This window comes from Camellia sinensis, chromosome 3 (genome assembly GCF_055761805.1).
Source record: "Camellia sinensis isolate YWXY chromosome 3, ASM5576180v1, whole genome shotgun sequence".
NCBI classification, from domain to species: Eukaryota; Viridiplantae; Streptophyta; class Magnoliopsida; order Ericales; family Theaceae; genus Camellia; species Camellia sinensis.
The window spans coordinates 72,571,893-72,598,128 of NC_138963.1; the positions used below are offsets into that span (position 1 = coordinate 72,571,893).

Consider the following 26,236-nt stretch of genomic DNA (forward strand, 5'->3'; position numbering starts at 1 on the left):
TTTTTTTTATCAATTATGACTTTATTAAATATTATTAATAAATACTATACAACAATTTTTATTTTTATTTGAGTATTTATATATATTTTTATTTATTTATATTTTTTAATTATATAATATTAATTATGACGTCACAGTTTGACTGCTTTGATCCGACGGTTGAACCGGTGACCCGTCCACCCGATCCCTTTTCCAATTCGCTCACCGGTCCGGTTTTCAAAACATTGTATATATATATATGATGCATACGAACATATACATGCATGTCACCTACACCATGTATTAAGGAATAAGGAGCTCATCAAATTGTGATGTAACAACAACAGTATAGAGCTTTGATGCATAAATGAGCAAATACAGTCAATTTTGCATCACAGTTGTAGCATCAATTTCAGGAACAAACACAAATTGTACAAACCAAATTTTTTTTTTTTTCCATATTGTAAACAACTATATAATTATATATAATTAGACAGAAATGAAAATGAAGAGCAAAAAATAATGGTAGCAGGTCTATTATTGCAAGTCTTTATTCACTGTTCCAGTTTATAGTATCAACAATTGTAAAGAAGAAGGCTCCAGCTATAATTGTGTACAAGCATGGATAAAGGAGGATAAGTCGGTTGTGAAGCACATGTGTAATATGGAGTTGGCTGCACCTGGCACACGTAAAGAATCCTACCCAAACACAGCATACATATGCATCTCAGTTGTTCTTCAAGCGGTGACTTTCGTCTGCTGTTCTATTTGTAGCACAAGGTTATATTCGGGAATTTATATGCGTCAGATTCAATTGTGACATGTATGCTTGCATTCTTTTATATAATAGTTATAGATTATAGATATATATTTTAAATTACTTTTATAGCAATACAAATTATCCATTTAGTATCATATATAAGTTAGTTTTTTATTATTATAATTTTTTTTATATTACTAAAATTGTTTGGTACAACTTTAATAATTAATGAATTTTTTTTGAATATGTTTGGTTAAATAAGTTATTATATAACTTTTTGTTATTTAAATATATAAAATGCCTTCAAAAATTATATTAGGGGTGTTCGCGGATCGGTTTTGTGCGGTTTGCGGTTCGGTTTTGACCCGCCCGCATCTATGCGGTTTGGGAAAAAGTCAACCCGCAACTGCCCGCAGTGCGGTTTGCGGTTTGTGCGGATAGGATTTACAAATGTGCGGGTGATTGCGGGCGGTTTGCGGTTTACACTTTTTTCTTTAAAAATTAATTTTTGAGTTTTTTTTTTCCCAGCGAATTTAGGCATCAGATTCATTTTATATATTTGTGATAACAATTTTTTGATGAGTTTACAAATAAAAATTGAATATCAATGCATTAAATGAAAGTACCCAAAACAAAGAGACCCTACACTAGCATTTTTGCCATGAAAAAAATGTATATCAATGCATTAAAGGTTGTACTCAATAAGAATTGCCAGTTCAGTAATCAATAATCAAACTATAAGTTCTATCGACCATTAGAAGGAAAATTTTATTAGGAAAAAGTGGATGAATCACCAATGAAAATCATATAAGAAACCAAGTTTAGGACTTGATAATTCTACGGCATTAAGAAAATTGAGAAATACTTAAAAATAAGGATCCTAGTGTCATAGAGAATATAATGGTGCTCCTGTAAAAGTTACAAAGTTGGTATATAAAAAATAATAATAATAATAATAATAATAATAATAATTAAAGTGCGGGCGGTTTTTACGGGTTGCGGGTTTAAACCGCGACCCGCCCGCAACCCGCAAATTTGTCATATTTCAAATCGCATCCGCCCGCATTATGTTTGCGAAACCGCCCATTTATATGCGGGTTGGGCGGATTGGGCAGTTTGAGCGGTTCGGATAAACCGTTGCCCACCCCTAAATTATATTTATGACTAAAGAGATGCGCCTTTTATATCAAATATATTTAAGAGTTCCAAATAAATTGAAAAAGCTACACATTGTAGCTTCAAAAAATTCACAATTTTGGGCCAAATAAGTTGAAAAAGGTCAAATAAGTTATAATTTAAAATCGCAATCAAACACTAGTTATTAGATTTTTTCAACAAATAAACTTAATAAATTGACTTGTAAGTTCTACCAAATGGAGTGTTTGGTGTATTCTGCTTAAGAAATATTATGGATTCTTAAAACATGGCCCTTAAATTCATTCCTAATGATGTAACAATAGAATTAAGTCTTAAGTAATTAATTTTTAAACCAATCAATGACTAAAGCAATCGACAATATTATGAATAAATTTAGAGAGCATATTTTAGGAATCTCAAGGTTTTTCTGTTCTTCTTATAATTTATGAAGCAAAAATAATATATAAAAAATTATCTAAAAATTAGAAAATAAATGATTTTTAACTTAAAGATCAAACATGCCCAGATGTCCCCGTCCATGGTTTTGTTTGGGTGACCATATATCAATGGACCAAGCCCAAGATCCTCTAGTCACTAGTAATAACCCAATAAGGGTAGGAAAGAAGTCCAATGCGCCCTGTGTTTTGGGCCATACTTTGACTTCATTTCTATTCGTGCTTGGTAAATCTAATTGACCTACCATTCATTTTAATAACATTATTTTTTTTATAAACAAAATATTACATAGTATTTATTTATTAAATAAATTTTCTTCTAACATGAAAAAAAAATTGATGCTAATTATTTTTCCTTTCTAATATATGGGGATAAGTACGATTGGAGATGAATTTTTATTTTGATTATTTTGATCACTTTTTTTTTTTTAAAACAAAATTAAATGTAACGAGAGAATTTTTTGATTTTTTTTATTATAATATATATATATATATTTTCAAAACCCAATAAATTTTTATTTTTTGTTTTTGACATTCAAGCCCACTTGTGTCTAGCCCTATTAGTTGGGTTTCATGAGTAACTAAAAGCCCAACTGGCTTAGAGAGTCCAATGAGCCCAACTGCCTTGAATAAATGGCAAAAAATAAAAATAAAAGTTTTAAACACCAAATGAAATTTTAATAATCACCGTTTGTGAGAGACAGAGAGAGATAGATGCAAAGAATATTTATTCTTGTAAACAATAATATTTTACGTGAAAGCAAAGAAATATAAGATTTTTATTTTTTTATTTTTAAGGAAGGGATTTAGTAATTCCTACTTAAAGAAAGATTAATTAGTTAGGTAAAATATATATCTATACTATTATTAAGTGAAAGCTTAAATTGGTTTAGTGAAACATTTTTCTCCTTATGCCACGTGACAACTTTATATATGCCAAAATAAAAACAAAAAAATTGTTATACACAACGTAAACAAGTTTTGAATCCAAGATCTTGAGTTTCATTAATAGCATACTTATCACTTAGGCAACATACATATTATGATATTAATTTTTTTATTTTTTATGTTTATTATTAGTTATCTGAATTCCACTCGCTAGTTTTTATTATGGAAAGCAATTCTTTAAAGTATGTGTATATTGTTAGGTATAAAATTTTGAAATTTAGGGGTAGTTTGGAATGTCCTAAATAAGTGTATTTTTTAAATTTTTATGAAATATGAGTTGGGTATGGGTTGAGTTTGAAGTGATGTGGTAGAGAAGTGATGTGACTTAAATAAGATGATGTGACTTAATTAGGATAGTGACTTTTTGACTTTTTATATTTTTTAGTTTATGTCAAACAAGGCCTTAAATTCCTAAATTATAGGTGAATTCAATAGCGAATGATATTTAAATTTTAAACTTCAAATTTTTAATTTTGAATAGCCAATAATAGCTTTCTCTTTTTAAAAAATAACAAAAAAATCAACGTAATTACATTAGAGTTTTGAAATTTTTAGAGCTCTCAATATTAAAAATCTCATTTTACTTATATAATATATAAATAGATTTGTAATGTTAATAATATATTGTAATTAAATTATTTTAAGTCATAATTAAAATAATTACAATAATGAGTCATAACCAAACACAATTTGAAACATAATCAAAGATCAGTTTGATTATAATTAAAATAATAATCATAATAGGTTATAATCAATATTACAAGGGGTTTGTTTGGGATGCAAGTTTGGGACTAAATTAACCAATAAAGACAAAACATGTTTATTTTAGCCAATAAGATAAAATATCACATTAAAATCATAATCATTTTATTTTTTCTCTTACAACCATCAAATCAAATATATATATATATAAAAAAAAAAAAAGCCAATCATCATCCCAAACATAACTTTTTTAGCCATGTTAAAATAGCCAAATAGCCAACATACTAGGCTAAAAAAGTTCATCTCAAACGAAGGCTCAGGAATGTTTTGGAAAGATGGTTAAAAGTTGACTTTTTAGTTTTTTTTTTTTATTGTTTTTTTTTGAAAAAATATATAAAAAAATGTGAGAGGTGATGTAACCCAAAATAGGTTAAAAGCCAAAAAACAGCTTATAAGTGTGCTTCCAAAAGGTCATAACCAGACATTATTTGAATCATAACTAAAAATCTCTCCAGTCGTAATCAAATAAAAACTACAAGTGGTTTGGTCATGGCTAAGACCTCGTTTGGCATGTAATAGTTTTAGCCTAAAAGTAAAAAAATTAATAAAAAAATTAAAAAACTTATAACCTATACCAAAAAGTCAAAAAAATTTCCATATTTTTTTGCACATCTTTTCGTAAAAAATTAAAAAATCATTTCAAATACGCTAATTTTTTTTACCTTATATTTTAACCAAAAAAAAATCAAAAGTTACTAAAATAACCTATTCCCAAATGACACTTAAGTCATAATTAACACTAAAATAAGTTATGATAAAAAATTACAAATATTATAACTAGGCATTTAATACAAAAAGGTGTGTATTATAGATTTCTCCACCAAAGTTTGGTCAGATATATATATATATATATACTAGTTGAGCGTGGGGGTCGCACCATTGTTGGCTAGGAATAAAGCTATGGTGATTGTGCTATCGTTGGCTAGGAATAAAGCGAGGCAAAGACGCGACACATTGTCATTAAATTCTATAAACTTTATTTTATGAATTGAAATAAGAAGCAAAATTTGTAACGCTCTCAAAAGAGACATAACTCATTCATTCATAAGATCCACAAAACATAGAAGAAGTATTATATTCCATACATCAGAGTGTTCTTTACAAAAGATGTTATATGCTTGTCAACAAAAATAGATGCCCAACGGCTTACAACCTCCTGAGTCAATACTTGGTGACACAAAAGAAGAGTTCTAACTCTTTTACATATAAAGCCCTTGGCTTGAATTACACGTAACACAAAAAGGTAACAACAAAAAGAAGCCTTCAACCCCTAGACCTCCCAAGCTATGTTCTTGAAGGCGGCATATCACCTGTACCTGAAAATGGTGTCCAAATAGGGTGAGCCACAGCCTAGTAGAGATATGCTAAACTGTATATGAGAATTAACTAAAACATTAGCATTTGATAAATGTTTAACACTTATAAGCCAACTTACATTCTTTCCATAGCCAATCAACATTTACAAACAGCTTCCTTTCATTTATCCAAATCAATCCATTTATATTATTCAATATTATCCAAACAATTTAAAATGAGACTACAACTCATATATCAACACTTCAATAATCAACAAAATTCAGCACTTCCATTTTCTTGCTATTTTACGGAACTACGTCCGAGAGAACCAGCACCCAAATATATAAAAGATTTCGGGACTTTCACCCTGGATACTCCGGCCAACTTAATTATCAATGGAGTCCATCCCCTATCTCCTCACAAACAAATGGAGTACATCATCTATCTCCTCCCACACAATATACATACACAATGTATTTAAACACATAGTCATATGCAGTGACCCAACAATTCACATATTCAATGTGTTAGTTCCATCGTCACATTCAATGACATAATCCAATTGATTAGTTTCAATTTCCCTAATCATCATGCAGTGTTTATAACAATCAAGACTATCCTTCACGCATAACCCAAAACAGTTATTTCTAAACAGATAAATAAATCTATCAAACAGATAATTGATTACATTTTCTATCGGTGAGTGATTTATCAATCCAATTACACCATTCAATCACAATTTCCCCCAATTTTAAGATTCTCAACTCAATTTCATATTCCCACAATTTACCAAATTAATTAATTAAATTCAATTAGGGCATTTTCCCCCATTTTCTCAAACATTGATCCTAAGACCAAATTCCATCCATTCTACCAAAATATACCCATTTTCAAGACCTCACACACACAATGAAGTCCAAAGGTAGAAAGCCCCTCTTTCAAACATTTCAAATTTCAAACCCTAACTTCCCAAAATTACCAAATCTCACCATTTATACAAAATGACTAATGTCTATGTTAAAGCCCATAAAAACGAATAGATTATCCCTATCTCAAATGGAGAAACTCAAAGAAGAAGGAAGGGAAACTTGAAGATACTTCAAACCAAACTTTTTTGGATCAATAGGTAGCCCAAGCCAAGCTCTAACTTTTATACAAAGGAACTAGGGTAGAGAGCCTTTAAAACAAGGTGTATTTGTCTAGTGAGAGAGTGTGGAGAGAGAGACAGCTAGATCTAGGGTTTGGAGAGAAATGGGGATGAAAAAGTGATGTAGAATCACGCTGCTGCAAACTGATATATACATGGCTTGCTCGAGCGAAGAAGTGGTCGCTCGAGCGACCAGGCACAAAAGGACCTCGTTGGAGCGCAAGAGTTGTTGCTCGAGCGAACAATGAGAAGCTTCAGGTCTGAACCAGCATAGACGCACGCTCGAGCTCAAGAGTTCTCGCTTGAGCGACGGATCAAACAACACAGGGCTCACTCGAGCACAAGAAAACTCGTTCGAGTGAAGAATGTTATCCTTCAGGTCTAAAAGAGACGCAGACGCACGCTCGAGCGCAATACTGCTCGCTTGAGCGAAGAGGCACAAAACACAAGGCTCGCTCGAGCGCGAGAAAGCTCGCTCGAACGAAAGCTACGTCTGAAAAAGAAACTTGACGACCCACAATACTCACTCGAGCACACGAACCCTCGCTCGAGCGAAGAAGCAAACATCCAAGGCTCGCTCGAGCGTAAAAAGCCTCGCTTGAGCGAAGAAGGAAAAATTTGGGCAACAACCATTTGTTTCAACTCATAATCAACCTGTTCCAAACTTAGCCAACACACCCCACAACTCAAATACAAAGAATGAAGGATGGAAACAAGATATAGACAACAACAAACACCCACGGAACTCGAGTCCGGAATACAATAAATGACGAGGAAAACCGGGATCATTATAACCTCTCCCCCTTAAAGAATTTCATCTCCGAAATTTTATACAAGTTTCAAAATCATGCTCATCTCAATTTTCAATATGATTACAATACACCATTTACGTATATGATCCACTACCGATCATTCCATCTCTTATCGAGAGAACCACTTTGCAAAATATAGCTTATTATGCATTATCAACATGCATTCTTTCAAAATTCAACTAATCTCAACACATATATCTTGTGTTTTCCAAAACATATTCAACATTCATACCACTTTCATAATCTCAAAACATATACAATGCTTTATAACCCAAAACATATACAATGTTTTTATAGTTCATTAACAAAACAAAATTTTCCACATAAACTCAAATACCCACAAATAGGTCCGGATATTTCTCTCAGACCTCCAACTTAAGTTCCCAAGTGGCCACCTCAACCCTATGATGTTTCCACAATACTTTGACAAAGAGAATTGTCTTGCCTCGCAAGTCTTGGTCCCGCCTATATAGGACCCTTACCGGTCTCTCTTTATACGAGGCATCCTCATCGACCTCTAAGTCAGTCCAATCTAGTACATGCGATGGATCCGGCTCATATTTCCAAAGCATACAAACATAAAACACGTCATGCACTCTGGATAGTTGCGGCGACAATACTAAACGGTAGGCAACCTCCCCAATCCGCTCAAGGATCTCAAAAGGGCCAATAAACCGACGGGACAACTTCTCACTCTTTCCAAACCTCATCAAACCTCGCCTAGGTGATATTTTCAGAAAGACGTGATCACCTACCTCAAATGACAAAGGTTTCCTTCTACGGTCAGCATAACTCTTTTGGCGACTCTAGGCCGTAACTAACCTCTTACAGATAAGTGTCACTTTCTCCGTCATTTCCCGAACCAACTCTAGGCCTAACAAAGGTGCATTACCCACCTCGACCCAACACACTGGAGATCTACACGGTCGGCCATACAAGGCCTCAAATGGTGCCATACCAATACTCGATTGGAAACTATTGTTGTAAGCAAACTCCACTAAGGGTATGTGTCTCTCCCACGACCCCTTAAAGTCAAGGACATAGCCTCGAAGCATATAGCGATCCCGGTTGTCCCTTTACTGTTCTGTTGTATTCCGGACTCGGTTCTGTGGAGTTGGTAGTTGTATCTATCTTGTTGTCGTCCTTTAATTCCATTTGTTTGAGTTTTAGTATGTGTTGGGCATGTTTTGAGCAGGTGGGTTGAACCTTGGTCTAAAATCTTGTTGCCAGGTTTTTGGTCGTTCTGCTTGAGTGGGCCTTGTTGCGCTCGAGCAGAGATTGCACACTCCCAGTTTTTCGTGTCCCTACAAAACTTCTGCAGGTGTGATTTTTACGCTCGAGCGGGTTTCTTTACGCTCGAGCGGGTGCTCTGGCGCTCGACCGGGTAGTACTTTTTTGTGTAAGTTCTGGGAGGGGGAAATCCACGCTCGAGCGGACTGGTTTTCGCGCTCGAGCAGATGTACTTTATTCTTGTGTCTTGGCGCTCGAGCGTGCCTTCTTGCACTCGAGCGTACCTAGTTTTTTGTTCTTGACGCTCGAGCGTTGTGTTCTCTGCTCGAGCGGGAATGTCGTATATCAGTTGGCAGCTGGGCATTTTAAAATCACTTTTTACACTCCCTCTCTCTCTCTTACTTTCTAAAAAGACATTTTGAGAGCTCCTCTCTCTAGAAACTCCCTTCTCTCTAGGGTTTGATCTAGTTAGAGTGTCTCACTATTCTCCGGCCTTTGTAAAAAGTGTGTGGATCGTCGAGGGCTCCATTTTGATCCGTGGATCTTTGAGTTTGGAGCATTTTGATTTTCTTCAACTTCTCCGTTTAAGCTCCAACTTCGAGGTAGGGATATACTACTCCTTCTCATGAGTTTTGTCTTTGAATTTTAGCATTTTGATGAGTTGGGGGTTGTTGGGTACCTTTGAGAAAGTTTGGGCCTTTGTGTAATTTTACAAAAGTTGGGGTTTGTTTATATAAATTTATATGCATGTTTGGCATAGAGAAATGAGATTAATATTGGATTGTTGGTGAAAATGGAACCTTAGGGTGGTGATGTTAATTATGAGAAATGCTTTAATTACGTTGATAAATTAATTGGTATAATTAATTTGAAGAAAAGAGGAATTAAGTTGAGAATGTTGGAATTGGATGTGTATGGGATTAAAGGGTGTAGTAGATTCGTTCATCGCTCACCTAGTTAAAATGTTGATTATATATCCATTTGGTGCATTTATTTTCAGTATAGAAATAACTACTTTGGGCTATCGGTGGAGAATAGTCTTGATTGTTGTAGACACTGCATGATGATTAGGCAAACTAAAACTAATCGATTGAGTATGCTATTGAATATAGCGACTGGAATAATACATTAATTCTATGTATTGATTGATTGTATATGATCTATGTTTATATACATGTGTTGTGTGAGAGGAGATAGGGGATGTACTCCACGGTTTAGGGGAAGATAGGGGATGGACCTCTAAACCGAATTTTGTGTGACATTGATACCGCACTACAATGTGTGTCAAGTGTTGATTATGGAAGTGTTTGAATTGATTTGATATAGCACCGAAATGTATATCGTTATCAATTGTAAAGTATAGAAGTGATTCTATGTTATGTTAATACAGCACCGAAATGTGTATCCTTCGCAAAGTGTGGGAATGGTTTATGTGTTATTGATACATCATTAAAATGTGTATCCCTCATGAATTTTGAAAGTGTTTTAAAGATGAGTCTAAACCTCATTAAGTTATTTGGCTAGGTGTTGAGCCTTGTTTTCAAACTCAAAGTTGGAAAGGATATGGGAAATGAAAGGTAACATGGACTTAATGTCATGAAATCGAAATGTGATATATGTGGATGTATCTGTGTTGACCATCTATCAATTGCTAATCTTTTAGTCATTGTTCATGGCTGGTTTAGTGTATTTCTACTGGGCTGTGGCTTACCCTTTATGGGACATCATTTTCAGGTACATGTAGCATGCCACTTCCAAGGACATAGCTTGGGAGGCTAGAGGCAGACAGACTGCTTCGTTATTTGCTTTCTTTTGATGTATTACATGTAAATTCAAGCCAAGGGCTTAGTATGTATTGAGTTAACACTCTTCTTTTTGTAACCAAGTGTTAACTTGGAAAGCTGTAAGCCCGTAGGGCATTTGCTTATGTTGTTAACATGTAATACTTTTGTAAGGAACTACTCTGATGAATAGAAGAATATTTATCTTTTATACCAATGCATGTCTAAGTTGATGGGTTTTAATGTTATTATTTTGAGGGCGTTACAAAGCATATCCTCAAGGATCTGAATAGTACGCTCGGACTGTCCGTCAGTCTGAGGATGGTAAGCCGTGCTAAAAGTCAATCTAGTGCCCAAGGCACTCTGCAAACTCTGCCACAACCTATCAGTAAAACGCAGATTTCTATCTGAGACAATCGACACTGGACCCCGTGTAACCTCACTATGTCCCGAATATACAAGTTGGCAAGGTAATCTACCGAATCTCTTACGCGCACAGGAATAAAGTGCACTGACTTAGTCAACCGGTCAACTACCACCCATATGGCATCACTACCCCGTTAAGTTCTCGGAAGACCTACGACAAAATCCATTGTGACGTGCTCCCATTTCCACTTGGCTATAGGTAAGGGTTGCAACAAACTCGCTGGCCTCTGATGCTCGGCCTTCACTTGCTGACAACTAAGGCACTTTCACACAAACACTGCCACATCTTTCTTCATACCTCTCCACCAAAATTGGCGACTCAGGTCATGGTACATCTTTGTTCCTCCCGAATGCACTGCAAGGCGCAAATGGTGAAACTCTCGGAGTACTTCCTCTCGGCAAGACTCCGGCACAAACAAGCGGTCTCGGTACTTCACACTCAGGTCAGGACACACAGTCAACCCTTTCTCTACCTTCCCACTAGAGATCTTCTCCTGGAGGGATTCTACCTCAAAGTCATTCCTATGTGCCTCTAACACTCGATTCAGAAGCGTAGGTTGTACAATTACAGAAAAAAGGCCGCAGACTCAACAGACTCACCCAAAAGCAAGTCGAACTCGCCAAGAGCACCCAACATCTTCCATTTCCCGATAGCAATACAAGTCACATCACTAATGGTCTTCCTACTTAGGGCATCGGCCACGACATTGGCCTTTCCCGGATGATAATGCAACTCGAAGTCATAATCCTCTATGAACTCCATCCACCTTCTCTGCCTTAAATTCAAGTCCTTCTGTGTAAATAGATTCTTCAGACTCTTATGGTCCGAGAACACCTCAAATCTCTCTCCATAAAGATAGTGCCTCCAAATCTTCAAGGCAAATATCACAGCTGCTAACTCTAGGTCGTGAGTAGAATAGTTCCTCCCATGTATTTTCAACTGATGTGAGCCATAGGCTACTACTTTCCCCTCTTGCATCAGCGTACAACCCAAACCCTCTCATGAGGCATCACAATATACTGCATAACCCAAACCCCTCTTCGAAATAATCAAGACTGGAGCGGTGGTAAGTCTAATTTTAAGCTCTTGGAATGACTTTTTACAAGTCTCACTCCACACAAATTTGACCCCTTTCCGCGTCAATCTAGTCAAAGGCAAAGCTAGCCTGGAGAAATCCTTTACAAACCGACGGTAATAACTGGCCAATCCCAGAAAACTGCAGATCTCAAAGATACTCTTAGGCTGTACCTAATCCTGCACTGCCTCTATCTTGGATGAGTTTACAGTCACCCCTTCTCCAGATACCACATGGCCTAAGAACTTAACCTCTCTTAGCCAGAACTCACACTTCCCAAACTTAGCATACAGTTTATGGGCTCTGAGCAACTCAAGCACCACTCACAAGTGTTCCTCGTGCTCTTCCTCAGAAGGTGAATAAATCAGAATGTCATCTACAAAGACAACTACAAAGCAATCTAAGAACTCCCAGAAGATCTGGTTCATCAAGTCCATGAACACTGCCAGTGCATTAGTAAGCCCAAAAGGCATCACCAGAAACTTATAATGGCCATACCGCGTACGGAATGTCGTCTTTGGGATATCCTCCTCCCTGACCCTCAACTGATGGTAACCCAATCTCAAATCTATCTTAGAGAAACAACGAGATCCTTTCAACTGATCAAACAGATCATCTATACGAGGCATGGGGTATTTATTCTTAACCGTAGGTCGATTCAGTTTTCGGTAATCGATGCAAAGTCTCAAGGCCCCATCTTTCTCTTTAGCAAAGAAGGCCGGTGTTTTCCACGACGAAGTACTAGGGCGGATAAAGCCCTTATCCAGCAACTCCTGGAGTTGAATCTTCAACTCACTCAACTCGGCTAGGGCAAAACGATTCGGTGCCATGGAAATCAGTGCCATGCCAGACACTAAGTCAATAGAGAACTCGATCTCTCAATGGGGTAGTAAACTAGCAAGATCCTCGGGAAAGACATCTGAGTACTCACAAACCACTCTGGGCAATTGTAACAACCCTCACCTCTGATTAGTGCTAAATTATGATTAAGCATGATAAGTAATTGATTAAGATGAAATCCTGAATTGATTGCATGAGTGTGTTGCTTTAATTGCATTTCTACCTGTTTGTCATTGAATGATCTATTCATGTTTTGATTTCGAACTGCAAATTGAAAGCCTTATCAGCGACCGATTCAGAATTTGGTTAGTGTTATATGCTAATTAGGGTTTATGGGATTTTATGGTAGGTTTAATTAAAATTTAATTTGGAATGATTAAATTAGAATATACAATGTTAAACTAATTGAACCTAGGTAAACTACATTTTTGCCATTGAGTGGGCTACCTTTACAAACCTTGTTTGGAGCTTAATTCACACCATTCTTCAGCCATCTTCTAGACCAAAAATGAGAGAGAGAGAGAGAGAGAGAGAGAGAGAGTTGGAAGAAAAATGGAGTTCATCAAGAATTTTGTTTGAATTTAGAAGAGATTGAAGAGGACTTGAGAAATTAGGCTTCTACACTTGGAATTCAAGACTTAAGCTAGGAAATTCATCCTCTCAATTGTGAGTTTAAGTTGTTACATGCATAGTTCATGGAAAATTGGTGATTAGAGTCAAGAATTAGCTTAAAGTGTTGCATTGAGTAGCAATGTTTGCATGCATGTCCATATCATTAAGTTTTGAGATCATTTTCATGAGAATTTCCATATGCATGTCCACATTTTGGTTGTACTCTTGAAATTCACCATGTCTTTGAGCTCAATCTTGCATTTGATCATGCTTTAGAACATTGGAATTCATAAGAACTCATGCATGTTATGTTCTTACATTGTTCTTCAAGTTTACATTACAAATTGTGTTCAATTGTCACACTTTTGGGCTTGATTTTATGAAATGATCTTTAAAACATGTTCTATTATGGGTTTCTAAGTGTTTTCCAGAAAATTAGCCCAGAAAAATCGAATTTGAAGCTTTACAGGTTGAGTTTTGTGCTTGAGGATCAATCTGGAAATTCCAGATTTCTGGTCCACGCTTGAGCGGAGGACTTCACGCTCGAGCGTACACTCTGAGTACATGCACTTCTACTCGAGCGTCGAGAGTCACGCTCGAGCGTGAATTGCATATGTCTAGAAGTTCATGTGTTTTGCAGTCCTATCGAGCGACGTAATCTGCGCTCGAGCGAGGGTCTGAGTCTCACGCTCGATCGAGGGTCGAGCGTCCATCGAGCGTGAAAAACGTGCAACCAGTACTTTTTTCATGAGTTTGCAGTCTGCTCGAGCGAGGGAAGTCATGCTCGAGCGGAGCCTCTTTGTCTGCATGTCCGTTCGAGCGGGGAAAGCCACGCTCGAGCGAGACCCTTGTTTTCAGCAAATTTTGAAAAGTATTTTAAAGTACATTTTTGTATCATCATCCTATCCTAGGCATTCCTAGTCCATGTTTAAGGCATCTTAATGAGGATAATGTTATAGAACCACACCAAGCCAATTAGGGACTAAGTTATTAATCCTGAGTGTGTACTTTGTGTGTGTTCATTCTGCAACTGTGTAGGGTTGGCACCCAAGGAGGTTGACTAGCCTGTCTGTGGCCCAATAATCTGTGAGTAACAATGCTGTAAAGATACGTTCAATTATAATTATTTCTGAACGATTGACTGTACTGCTTTCTGAAATGACATTATTTACTGAATAAATGTTTGTCCTATTTGTAAACTGTACTCGTGGCATCCATATCAACTTACTGTTACTGTACTGTTACTGCTACTGTTACAGAGATCTCTGTCAGTTCCAATGTTTGGAACTACTACTGTTTACTGTTTTGATGGCCATCAACTGACTGTTCGGTCTATTAAGACCTACTGTACTGTTTTGCTATTGGACGTACCACGTATGACTGTTATGATTTCTAAATGACTGATATGACATGAAATATGAGCCACTGATTGAATAACTGATTTACTGATACAAATGACTGTTTTAATTACTGAAAGGACATTCATTTCTAACCCCTTTACACAGTTGTTATTCACTGGGCTTTAGCTCACAATTTTTATATATATGTGGGTGGCTAGGCACCGGACCGAAGCTAAGAGCGTCAAGTTAAGCTCTCGTTTTGTCAAGCCAACCATTGTGCCTCACTTCGAGGTCCCAAGTCTGTTCAAGCCAAGGCTATTTTGGGGTGTCTCAAATTCACCCTTTTGTCCCTGTTTTGTAATAAATGCTTAAGACTTTTGACTGTACAGTTATGGTTAAAGGATTGGATCCCTAACCTGTATGTTATGTTTATCTGATGTGTATATATGTTATGGTTATGAATGCGGACTAGTCCATAAAAGTCCTTTTCCATTTAGATTTTCATAGCTCATTGGACATCTTTTAATTACTGTTTGGCTTCCGCCAGCCCCTTACTCTGTATTATTGTTATTACTGTTAAGCAGGCCTTTGGTAATCACAGATTAATGGCCGGTTACAATGCTAAACCCTTAGGGGCGGGTTTGGGTCGTGACAGCAACTCAGTCCGGGTCTCATTACACTCACTACTCATATAGCAAGCGAGAAGACAACTAAGCTCACTCTGCCCTCGCGGATCATACATCGGTGGTAAAACCCTACCAACCCGTTCCCCCAAGAAATGAAAATAGTCTCCGTTCAAGGTACATATAGTAACCCTCTGACGGTAGCAATCTATAACAGCCCGGTATGACGATAACCAGTCCATATCCAAAATCACATCAAACCCAGACATATCATCAACACAAAAGAAAAGAGAAGTCGACGATCAGCGACCTCTATATCACAACCCTGACACCCTTGTTTCAAAATCAACTCACCCCCGAACAGGTGACACAACACAAATAGGAGATACTAACTGTGCCAACTCCAATCCCAAAACAGATGCAAATGCAAAAGATATAAACGAATGAGATGAACCAGTATCAATTAACACATTGGCAATCGAATTGCAAAACAAGAAGGTACTTATTACAACAGATAGAGTCGGTACAAGATCCAGCGCGGAAACAGCATACACGCGCCCTAAAGGTCTCTGATCTACCTGCTCATCCCTTGGAGGATATGACTATTGCACAGACTGAGCCGAAAAAGCTCCATAATTGGCCCTTGAGGCCTGAACTGACTGTGTTGGCTGATAACTTTGTGTCTGTCTCGAACCAAAAGCACTAGATGTGCCACCAAACTGTGGGCAAAACCTCTTCAGGTGCCCCGCCTACCCACACTGATAACAAGTGAGCGGCTGGCCCCTGCCCTAACTCTGGCCCTGAAAAGGAGCCGAAGATGAAGCTGCTCGCTGCTCTCCTCCCCTCTATGGGCAAGCTGGAGACTTGTGGCCCAACTGACCACATTTGTAACAAGTGATGTCTCCCTGACCACCTCTCCCAGAACCCGAACTCGGTACTGGAAAGGTAGACCTCGATTGCACTCCCTGGGACTGCTGAGGGTTAGAACCCCTCTGCCTCTTGCCGTCTCCCTGGCCATCCTGACTCATTCTGGAGCCCCCCATTCGCTCCTCCTCTGCATACATAATAGTCTCAAGATGGACTGCAGCCTCCACAAGGCACCCATAGTCCCTAATCATGGACCCGACAACTTGAAACATGAGCCCAGTCCTCAACTTCTTAACTCCAAACATCTACGCTCCTCGGTTGCTACCAACTCCGGTACGAACCTAGACAAGCTAGTAAAAGTGGCCTCGAATTCTGCCACTGGTGTACTTAACTACTTAAGCTGAGAAAACTGATCTCTCAACTTTTCCTTCACTGTAGCCGACAAATACTTGTCCTGGAAAGCTTCAACAAAGGCTTCCCATGTCCCTCCAATGCGCCCCCACACATACTTCCACCACTGACCCACGTCTCCCTTCAGCTGGAATGACACCAAGGTCACTCGCAAGCCCCCGTCTTCGATGCCAAGGATCTCAAACGTCTTCGTCATCTGCTCAAGCCACTCATCAGCCTTCAGTGGCTCTTTAGGATCCCCTAAAAACTCATCCGGATTCAACCGGAAAAACTCCCTCTTCAGAAACGATGGCCCTGCCTCAACTACATGGGCCTAGACTTGATTCTTAGCCCTGAGAATTTCCATAGACTCCCTCAATACTCTTGCTATTTCGTACGCTAAAGCACCCATGGCTTGCTGACCAACTGGTTTAGCTACATTCGCCTGACCCACTCCTTCTTCCTGCGCCGAAATCTTATCTGGTATAGGCACCTCCTGCCTCCTTGGCCTACCACGCCTACCACTACGACCTCATCCTGACATCCTAATAAAGGTAACAAAGACATTAGCACATTCACAAATGTGCCGAGGCTATTTCACTCGCGTCCTAATATAATGGACAACTGTAATTCACTCCACTTAAGTACATAATCACATAAACACATACGAATTTCATTTCCGAATAATGACCGTTCCGTGGCGTTGCTAGAGTTCCAATTAGAAAAGGCAGTGATCAAGTGCCTTTCTAACAGGACTCCCAAAAACCCATAGACCCAATCAATATCCTAGAAACTAAAACCCATACCCATCTAGTCACATAAACATGTTATCGCATAAGCACATAACATTACATTTAAGTCTCTAACAAGTGAGACAAACCCATTGTGGTACTAACCACTTCCCACGTACACAAAGTATTCAAACCTGGTACGCTCTGATACCAAGTTATAACGCCCTCAAAAGAGACATAACTCATTCATGCATAAGATCCACAAAACATAGAAGAAGTATTATATTCCATACATCAGAGTGTTCTTTACAAAATATGTTACATGCTTGTCAACAAAAATAGATGCCCAACGGCTTACAACCTCCCAAGTCAATACTTGGTGACACAAAAGAAGAGTTCTAACTCTTTTATATATAAAGCCCTTGGCTTGAATTACACGTAACACAAAAAGGTAACAAAAAAAAGAAGCATTCAGCCCCTAGACCTCCCAAGCTATGTCCTTGGAGGCGGCATATCACCTATACCTGAAAATGGTGTCCAAATAGGGTGAGCCACAGCCCAGTAGAGATATGTTAAACCGTATATGAGAATTAACTAAAACATTAGCATTTGATAAATGTTTAACACTTATAAGCCAACTTACATTCTTTCCATAACCAATCAACATTTACAAACAGCTTCCTTTCATTTATCCAAATCAATCCACTTACATTATTCAATATTATCCAAACAATTTAAAATGAGGCTATAACTCATATATCAACACATCAATAATCAACAAAATTCAACACTTCAATTTTCTTGCCATTTTACGGAACTACGTCTGAGAGAACCAGCACCCAAATATATAAAAGATTTCGGGACTTTCACCCTGGACACTCTGGCCAACTTAATTATCAATGGAGTCCATCCCCTATCTCCTCCCAAACAAATGGAGTACATCCCCTATCTCCTTCCACACAATATACATATACAATGTATTTGAACACATAGTCATAGACAATGACCTAACAATTCACATATTCAATGCGTTAGTTCCACCGTCACATTCAATGACATAATCCAATTGATTAGTTTCAATTTCCCTAATCATCATGCAGTGTCTACAACAATCAAGACTATCCTTCACCGATAGCCTAAAACAGTTATTTCTAAATAGATAAATAAATCTATCAAACAGATAATTTATTACATTTTCCATCGATGAGTGATTTATCAATCCAACTAAACCATTCAATCACAATTTCCCCCAATTTTAAGATTCTCAACTCAATTTCATATTCCCACAATTTACCAAATTAATTAATTAAATTCAATTAGGGGATTTTTCCCCATTTTCTCAAACATTGATCCTAAGACCAAATTCCATCCATTCTACCCAAATATACCCATTTTCAAGATCTCACACACACAATGAAGTCCAAAGGTAAAAAGCCCCTCTTTCGAACATTTCAAATTTCAAACCCTAACTTCCCAAAATTACCAAATCTCACCATTTATACAAAATGACTAATGTCTATGTTAAAGCCCATAAAAACGAATAGATTATCCCTACCTCAAATAGAGAAACTCAAAGAAGAAGGAAGAGAAACTTGAAGATGCTCCAAAACCAAACTTTTTCGGATCAATAGGTAGCCCAAGCCAAGCTTTAACTTTTATACAAAGGAACTAGGGTAGTGAGCCTTTAAAACAAGGTGTATTAGTGAGAGAGTGTGGAGAGAGAGACAGCCGGATCTAGGGCTAGAAATGGAGATGAAAAAGTGATATAGAATCACATTGCTGCGAACTAATATATACATGGCTTGCTCAAGTGAAGGAGTGGTTATCGAGCGACCAGGCACAAAAGCATCTTACTGGAGCGCAAGAGTTGTTGCTCGAGTGAATAATGAGAAGCTTCAGGTCTGAACCAGCGCAGACGCACGCTCGAGCTCAAGAGTTCTCGCTTGAGCGACAGATCAAACAACACAGGGCTCGCTCGAGCGCAAGAAAGCTCGCTCGAGCGAAGAATGCCATCCTTCAAGTCTAAAAGAGACATAGACGCATGCTCGAGCGCAATACTGCTCACTCGAGCGAAGAGACACAAAATACAAGGCTCACTCGAGCGTAAGAAAGCTCGCTCGAGCGGAAGCTACGTTTGAAAAAGAAACCTGAAGACCCACAATACTCGCTCGAGCACACGAACCCTCGCTCGAGTGAAGAAGCAAACACCCAAGGCTCGCTCGAGCGTAAAAAGCCTCGCTCGAGCGAAAAAGGAAAAATCTGGGCAACAACTATTTGTTTCAACTCAAAACCAACCTGTTCCAAACTTAGCCAACACACCCCACAACTCAAATACAAAGAATGAATGATGGAAACAAGATATAGACAACAACAAACAGCCACGGAACTCGAGTCCGGAATACAATAAATGACGAGGAAAATCGAGATCGCTATAAAATTGCTCAAATATTGAACCAAAGAACATGATTTCAGAATTGTGGATCATTCATAGGCAAAAATAAAGCGAATACGTTGGCCATCTTAATTATTTGTGCTAATATGCTAGTTATCTGCATTAGAGTCAATTTTTGAGCATTTGAACTCCATTATAGCGAAAATTGTTTCTCAATGTTCCGAATTTTGATGTACATTATTTGTCCCTTATTGAGGGGGCAAAGTGATAGTTTAGGGGGTCTCCATATAAATAACCCATCATCAAATTAGTATATCCTGCACCTTTATAGATATATAAAATGGTACACAGAACAGAGGCATTAAAGGTCATTGTTAAGTCAAAAACAGAGCTACGATTATCAAATCATAGAACTCACCATCTTAGTTTCACTCAGTTTAGCATAAAGCCACTGGGGAGAAAAAGGAATATTACTTTTTGATGCTGCTTGATCTGAACCAACTGCCAGTGAAATTTGAGTGCTAGAAGATTACGAAATCAAACTAACCTTTCGAATATCCCTATTGCCACCTTTTCATCATCATTACCTCGTGAAACTTCCATTGTATTGGCATTAACCCAATAGCGGTAAATATTAATTTTAAAGAATCAATCCAAACCAAACAAAGAGTAGCGAACAAAACTTGAAATTATTATAACAAACATAAAAAATAATCAACAGAAATTGTAAGCAACACAAGGAAAACATATATAGATGCAATATGATATACAAACAAAGAAAAAAAGAATAAAAAAAACGAATAGGCTAGTCAATAGGGAAAAAAAAAATCAATGATACATTATGCATTCAACTTAAAAGCTGTGGATAAATGAATAATATATGTGACAATTAGATAAGACTAATAAGATAAAGAACTCCAACATTACCACTTCAACACCATTACATCCCACTCCACCCAAAAAAAAAAATGGATACTAAAAAAAATAAAAATAAAATCCTTTGAAAAAGAAACAAAAAGAGGAAAACAAAGTAAAAAATGATAGTTAAATTGATGGCTGCTAATGCTTAACATTATGGAGAACAAGACAATAATGTGTTTTTTTTTATTGTTTTTATTATTTTTTTAAATCAAGATAATAATGTGTTACATAGGGTCTGGGGGCACGTGCCCCTCATTTTTTGAAAATTACATTTTCCTTATTAATTAGAAAAAAGTTTTTCATTCAACTTCCTTTTAATTTTCAAATATATTTCAAAATGTTTATATCTCATCTTTCTTTTCTCTTCTTTTTACTAAACTCCTTATAATTTACCATTATAAATGTTTAATTTAATCAAAATATTCTCTTATAATTATTTCTATCTCTTATTTTTCTCCACATCTATCTTCTTCTTTTTTTTCTTTCTTCAAATTTTTTTTTTTTTTTTGGTATGCATGTTATTACATTTTAAATTGTGATTATCATCATATTTAGTAACTAAAATAGCAAACAAAAAATCATCGGTTAATTGAAACATATCTAAGGCACATAATTTTGATATCACGTTGATCTTTGGTCATTCTATCACTAATTAAAAATTGGATTTGGTTAAGCTTTGTTATTGATATTGCTAAGGATTGATAGTGCTCCCATGAATCAAAATCATGTCTATGTCACTGAGTGTTAAGGCTATCATAACTCAAAATCAATAGTACCCTACAAAATAAATACTAAGCCAAACTAATAAGAGGAAGTTTCCAAATTAGCCATCCTAACAGGCAAAGTGTCTCCGACTGTCCGAAAGTATACGACAAAGTTGATTTAATTATGTGTAAAATATCGAGACATTCAAAACACTAATTGATAACAAATTTTAACAGTATATGATAAGCAAGGCAGAAAAAATTAGACATGTACTGGAAACTTTAACTCTTTAAATAGGACTTTGAAGAGAAAACCATGACAACTTTATGAAATCTAGCTTACGTTCCTTCTTTTTTTTCTTCATTATTCATAGACCCTGCATGAAATTTGCAAGAACTATAGAGTCAGCATGATTTTCATAGGCAAAGAATAAAAACAAAGTTGTCTCAGGCCAAATATCATACACCTCAAAAGCTTGGCCAATTGTGCTACATACTCAAGAAAAACTACTCAAAATTCTACCCAAAATTTAAACATGTGGACAAGCACCCAACAAAGATTCTACCTTACTTCAAGTTTTGAAACACCTTACTGTATACATGGTATACTTATTTAAATTAAATATGTATATATAATCATCAACTCAGCTTTACTAAACTTGTGCATTGCTCAGAATGTTCTAGTACTTTTCCCAGTAAATAATAAGCAAATTTTGAATTATTAAGACCCATTAATTTGTTGGTTTATAAATTTGGTTTGGCTTGATCAAGCAGCTAATCAGGCATTTTGTCAAGCAGCTAGTGTGCATAATTTGCCTATTTCACTAACAAACGCCAATAAATACAGAAACATACAAATCAACTAAACAAGCAGCAAACCAGAAGATTACATACCAGATTGTGGAAATTAACAGCTGATCGGTGAGCTATATTCATCTCTACAGGATGACGACGGTGATAAAGCGGGGAGCTGGTGTAGTAGTTGGGAGGAAAGAAATCGTTAATCGGCAACAAGCGTTCGAACATCTTGCAAGTGTATGAAGATCAGAACAATTTTTTTTTTAGCATAATATGTTTTGCCTACTATAAATACACAAGGGATAATTTGCTATGTTTTTTTTAAATCTTTTTATATTTGTATCTATTCTCATGGAATGAGATATGGCCAAATAATTGAATTTCTGGTTCAAAAGTGTTAGAAAATTCATCATATTTTGGATCTTGTAGTTCTTTATTTGGTTTATTTATTGTCAAATGGATCATAAATCAAGAATATTTATGAAGGCTTTTGATTGTCTAAGAATCTGTTTGGAATTCTTGGTGGATTTGAAGGCCCAATCACAATAGTAACTTTCTACATAAACTCCGAATAAAATAAATTGGAGCCTTTGTGTGTGTGTGTGTGTGTGTGTGTGTGTGTGTGTGTGTGTGTGTTTTCTTGTTTTGAAGATACTTGAACATCTTGCAAGTGTATGGACATCAAAACAAAAACATTTTTTTTTTCTTTTTTCCTAGCATGACAGTATGGTTTTGCCTACTATAAATACCCAAGGACTGGAATTTATTTATTTATTTTTTATGATTTGTTATTTGTATCTATGCTGAGAGATGAGATATGGAAACACAATTGAATTTTTGGTTTAGACATATTCACAAGCACTTGGTGGACAATTTATGGAGGCAAAGACATGTGAATATCTTGTGTAGACATATTGTCAAACACGCAATAGGCAGATTTTGAAGGGAACACACACTGAATAAAACAAGAGCATGAATCTATGATAAAAAACCAAACAAAATACAACATTGAAGATAGGATCAGACAAAAAAGAACATACCAGGTATTTTGTTTGTTGCAAATGACACCAACGGTAAAAGCAAGAGCCATATATATAGGATCATCCACATCTTAACATCTGATACAAAGCACATGAAAACACCAAATTCTCAACATCTGGAATCTGTATCTACAAATTTTAACAAAAAACCATAACCACATATTAGAGATGAACTTCGCTTCTTCTCTTACAATCACATGGAATAAAGTAAAAACAGAGGATTTGATTTTTTTTTTTAATTTTTTATTACTTACCTTAACATGGTTGTAATATCCTTTAATAACAAGAGTTAAGTATTGCCCTTTATTTCTAGTTCACTTCACATACTGTTTCCATGCTCCAAAGCTGTCATAGTTACTCACTAAACTCAACACAAGGTTTGATTCCATACCTTTTGGCCTCAGCTACAACAAAATCCAACGAACTTGTTCAAACCGACAAAAGGAATAAAAGGTCAAGAGGAGAAAGATAAAAACACACAACCACTTAAAACATAATAAGTTTTCTTATGGGCATATCATCAAACACATGGTGTACAAAGTTTTTCTATACTGACAAACACCAAGACATAAACATTGGCAAACCTAAAAAATTGAAAACTACAAGGTGTAAAACTGCCTCCCTCCACCACATACGCACAAATATATATATATATATATATATATATGATGCATACGAACATATACATGCATGTCACCTAAACCATGTATTGAGGAATAAGGAGCTCATCAAATTTTGATGTAACAACAACAGTATGGAGCTTTGATGCATAAATGAGCAAATACAGTCAATTTTGCATCACAACTGTAGCATCAGTTACAGGAACAAACACAAATTGTACAAACCATTTTTTATTTTTTTTTTCGTATTGTAAACAAATATATAATTATATATAATTAGACAGAAGTGAAAATGAAAAGCAAAAAATAATGGTAGCAGGTCTATTATTGCAAGTCTTTATTCACTGTTCCAGTTTATAGTATCAACAATTGTAAAGAAGAAGGCTCCAGCTATAATTGTGTACAAGCATGGATCAAGAAGGATAAGCGGTTGTGAAGCACATGTGTAATTTGGAGTTGGCTGCACCTGGCATACGTAAATTATGCTTGCATTCTTTTATATAATAGTTATAGATATATATTTTAAATTACTTTTAGAGCAATACAAATTATCCATTCGGTATCATATATAAGTTAGTTTTTTATTATTATAATTTTTTTTAGATTACTAAAATTGTTTGGTACAACTTTAATAATTAATGAATTTTTTTCGAATATGTTTGGTTAAATAAGTTATTATATAACTTTTTGTTATTTAAATATATAAAATGCCTTCAAAAATTATATTTATGACTAAAGAGATGCGCCTTTTATGTCAAATATATTTAAGAGTTCCAAATAAATTGAAAAGGCTGCACATTGTAGCTTCAAAAAATTCACAATTTTGGGCCAAATAAGTTGAAAAAAGTCAAATAAGTTATAATTTAAAATCGCAATCAAACACTACTTATTAGATTTTTTCGACAAATAAACTAAATAAATTGACTTATAAGTTCTACCAAATGGAGTTATTCTGCTTAAGAAATACTATGGAATCTTAAAACATGACCCTTAAATTCATTCCTAATGATGTGATAAGAGAATTAAGTCTTAATTAATTAATTTTTAAACTAATCAATAACTAAAGCAATCGACAATATTATGAATAAATTTAGAGAGCATATTTTAGGAATCTCAAGGTTTTTATGTTCTTCTTATAATTTATGAAACAAAAATAATATAAAAAAAATTATCTAAAAATTAGAAAATAAATGATTTATAACTTAAAGATCGAACATGCCCATATATCCCGTCCAAGGTTCTGTTTGGGTAAGCATATATCAATGGATCAAGCCCAAGAACCCCTAGTCACCAGTAATAACCCAATAAAGAGGTCCAATGAGCCCTGTGTTTTGGACCATACTTTGACTTCATTTCTATTCGTGCTTGGTAAATCTAATTGACCTACCATTCATTTTAATAACATTATTTTTTTTTATAAACAAAATATTACATAGTATTTATTTATTAAATAAATTTTCTTCTAACATGAAAAAAAAAATTGATGCTAATTATTTTTCCTTTCTAATATACGGGGATAAGTAAGATTGGAGATGGATTTTTATTTTGATTATTTTGATCACTTTTTTTTATTATTTTAAAAAACTTAAATGTAATGAGAGAATTTTTTGATTTTTTGATTATAATTTTTTTTTCCAAACCCAATAAACTTTTATCTTTATTTTTGGACATTCAAGCCCACTTGTGTCTAGCCCTATTAGTTGGGTTTCATGAGAAACTAAAAGCCCAGCTGGCTTAGCGAGTCCAATGAGCCCAATCTATTTATTTATTTTTTTCACTTTTACCCAACTTTACACTGTCTGTTTTTATTTGTACAATTTTTTTTTTTACTTATATTTGTAAAAAAAATAAATTAAAATGATTAACAAAAACTGATTTAGTGTTTGTTTTTTATTCCAAAATGTAAACGGTTTATAAAAGTAAGGGATAGTTACAAAAAATATTAACTTCACTTTAACTTCTATTATACCAAAAAAAATATATATATATATATAGTTTCACTAATTTTAAAATACAAATTTTCATTTTTTTTCAGCCAAACCACCACCTGACCCATAACTTAGTTTTGAAAAATGCACGTCAATAAAATGATTTTTATTTTTGATAAGTGAAAATACTTTTAAAATTTGATAGACACGTCTATCGAATTTATTTGCGACACCATTACTCCTACCTTCATTATTGTGGCTATCACTACCACCATACCACCAGTACCACCACCATCATTCCTATACTATCACTAGGATCACTACCACCTTTGTTGCCACTCCACCACAGTCAACACCACTATCACTCTACTATCACTATTGCCACCAACACCACCCTACCACCAACGTCACAACCACCGCAATTTCCATCACTACCACTAGGTCCACCCCACTACAATTGTTGCTCCATCATTGCTGTTGCCAACACTACTATTACTAGTACTACCACAATCAGCATATCAATTTTAGGATCATACTCAAACAGTAAAAATACATTTCTTAAAAAATTATTTTTTCCAAAATAAATTGAATGTAAATCTTAAATTAGCTCAATTATGATGC

The 26,236-nt window shown here is 35.7% G+C and overlaps 1 non-coding gene across 5 annotated transcripts; it reads right to left on the reverse strand.

The window, feature by feature from the left end:
• Nucleotides 1–5,099: 5,099 nt before the first annotated feature.
• On the reverse strand, nucleotides 5,100–24,185 carry LOC114308879 (uncharacterized). Of its 5 annotated transcripts, XR_014364130.1 has the most exons (5): nucleotides 23,322–24,183; nucleotides 23,068–23,196; nucleotides 22,124–22,255; nucleotides 20,023–21,606; nucleotides 17,477–17,736 (listed from the first exon to the last, which is right to left on the reverse strand). It is a non-coding gene; the product is annotated as an uncharacterized LOC114308879 (transcript). The 5 variants fall into 5 exon arrangements; XR_014364131.1 differs by lacking the exon at nucleotides 17,477–17,736 and adding an exon at nucleotides 5,100–5,357 and having other exon boundaries at nucleotides 20,023–22,255; nucleotides 23,322–24,185; XR_014364133.1 differs by lacking the exons at nucleotides 17,477–17,736; nucleotides 20,023–21,606 and adding an exon at nucleotides 5,100–5,357 and having other exon boundaries at nucleotides 23,322–24,176.
• Between the last annotated feature and the right edge of the window lie 2,051 nt (nucleotides 24,186–26,236).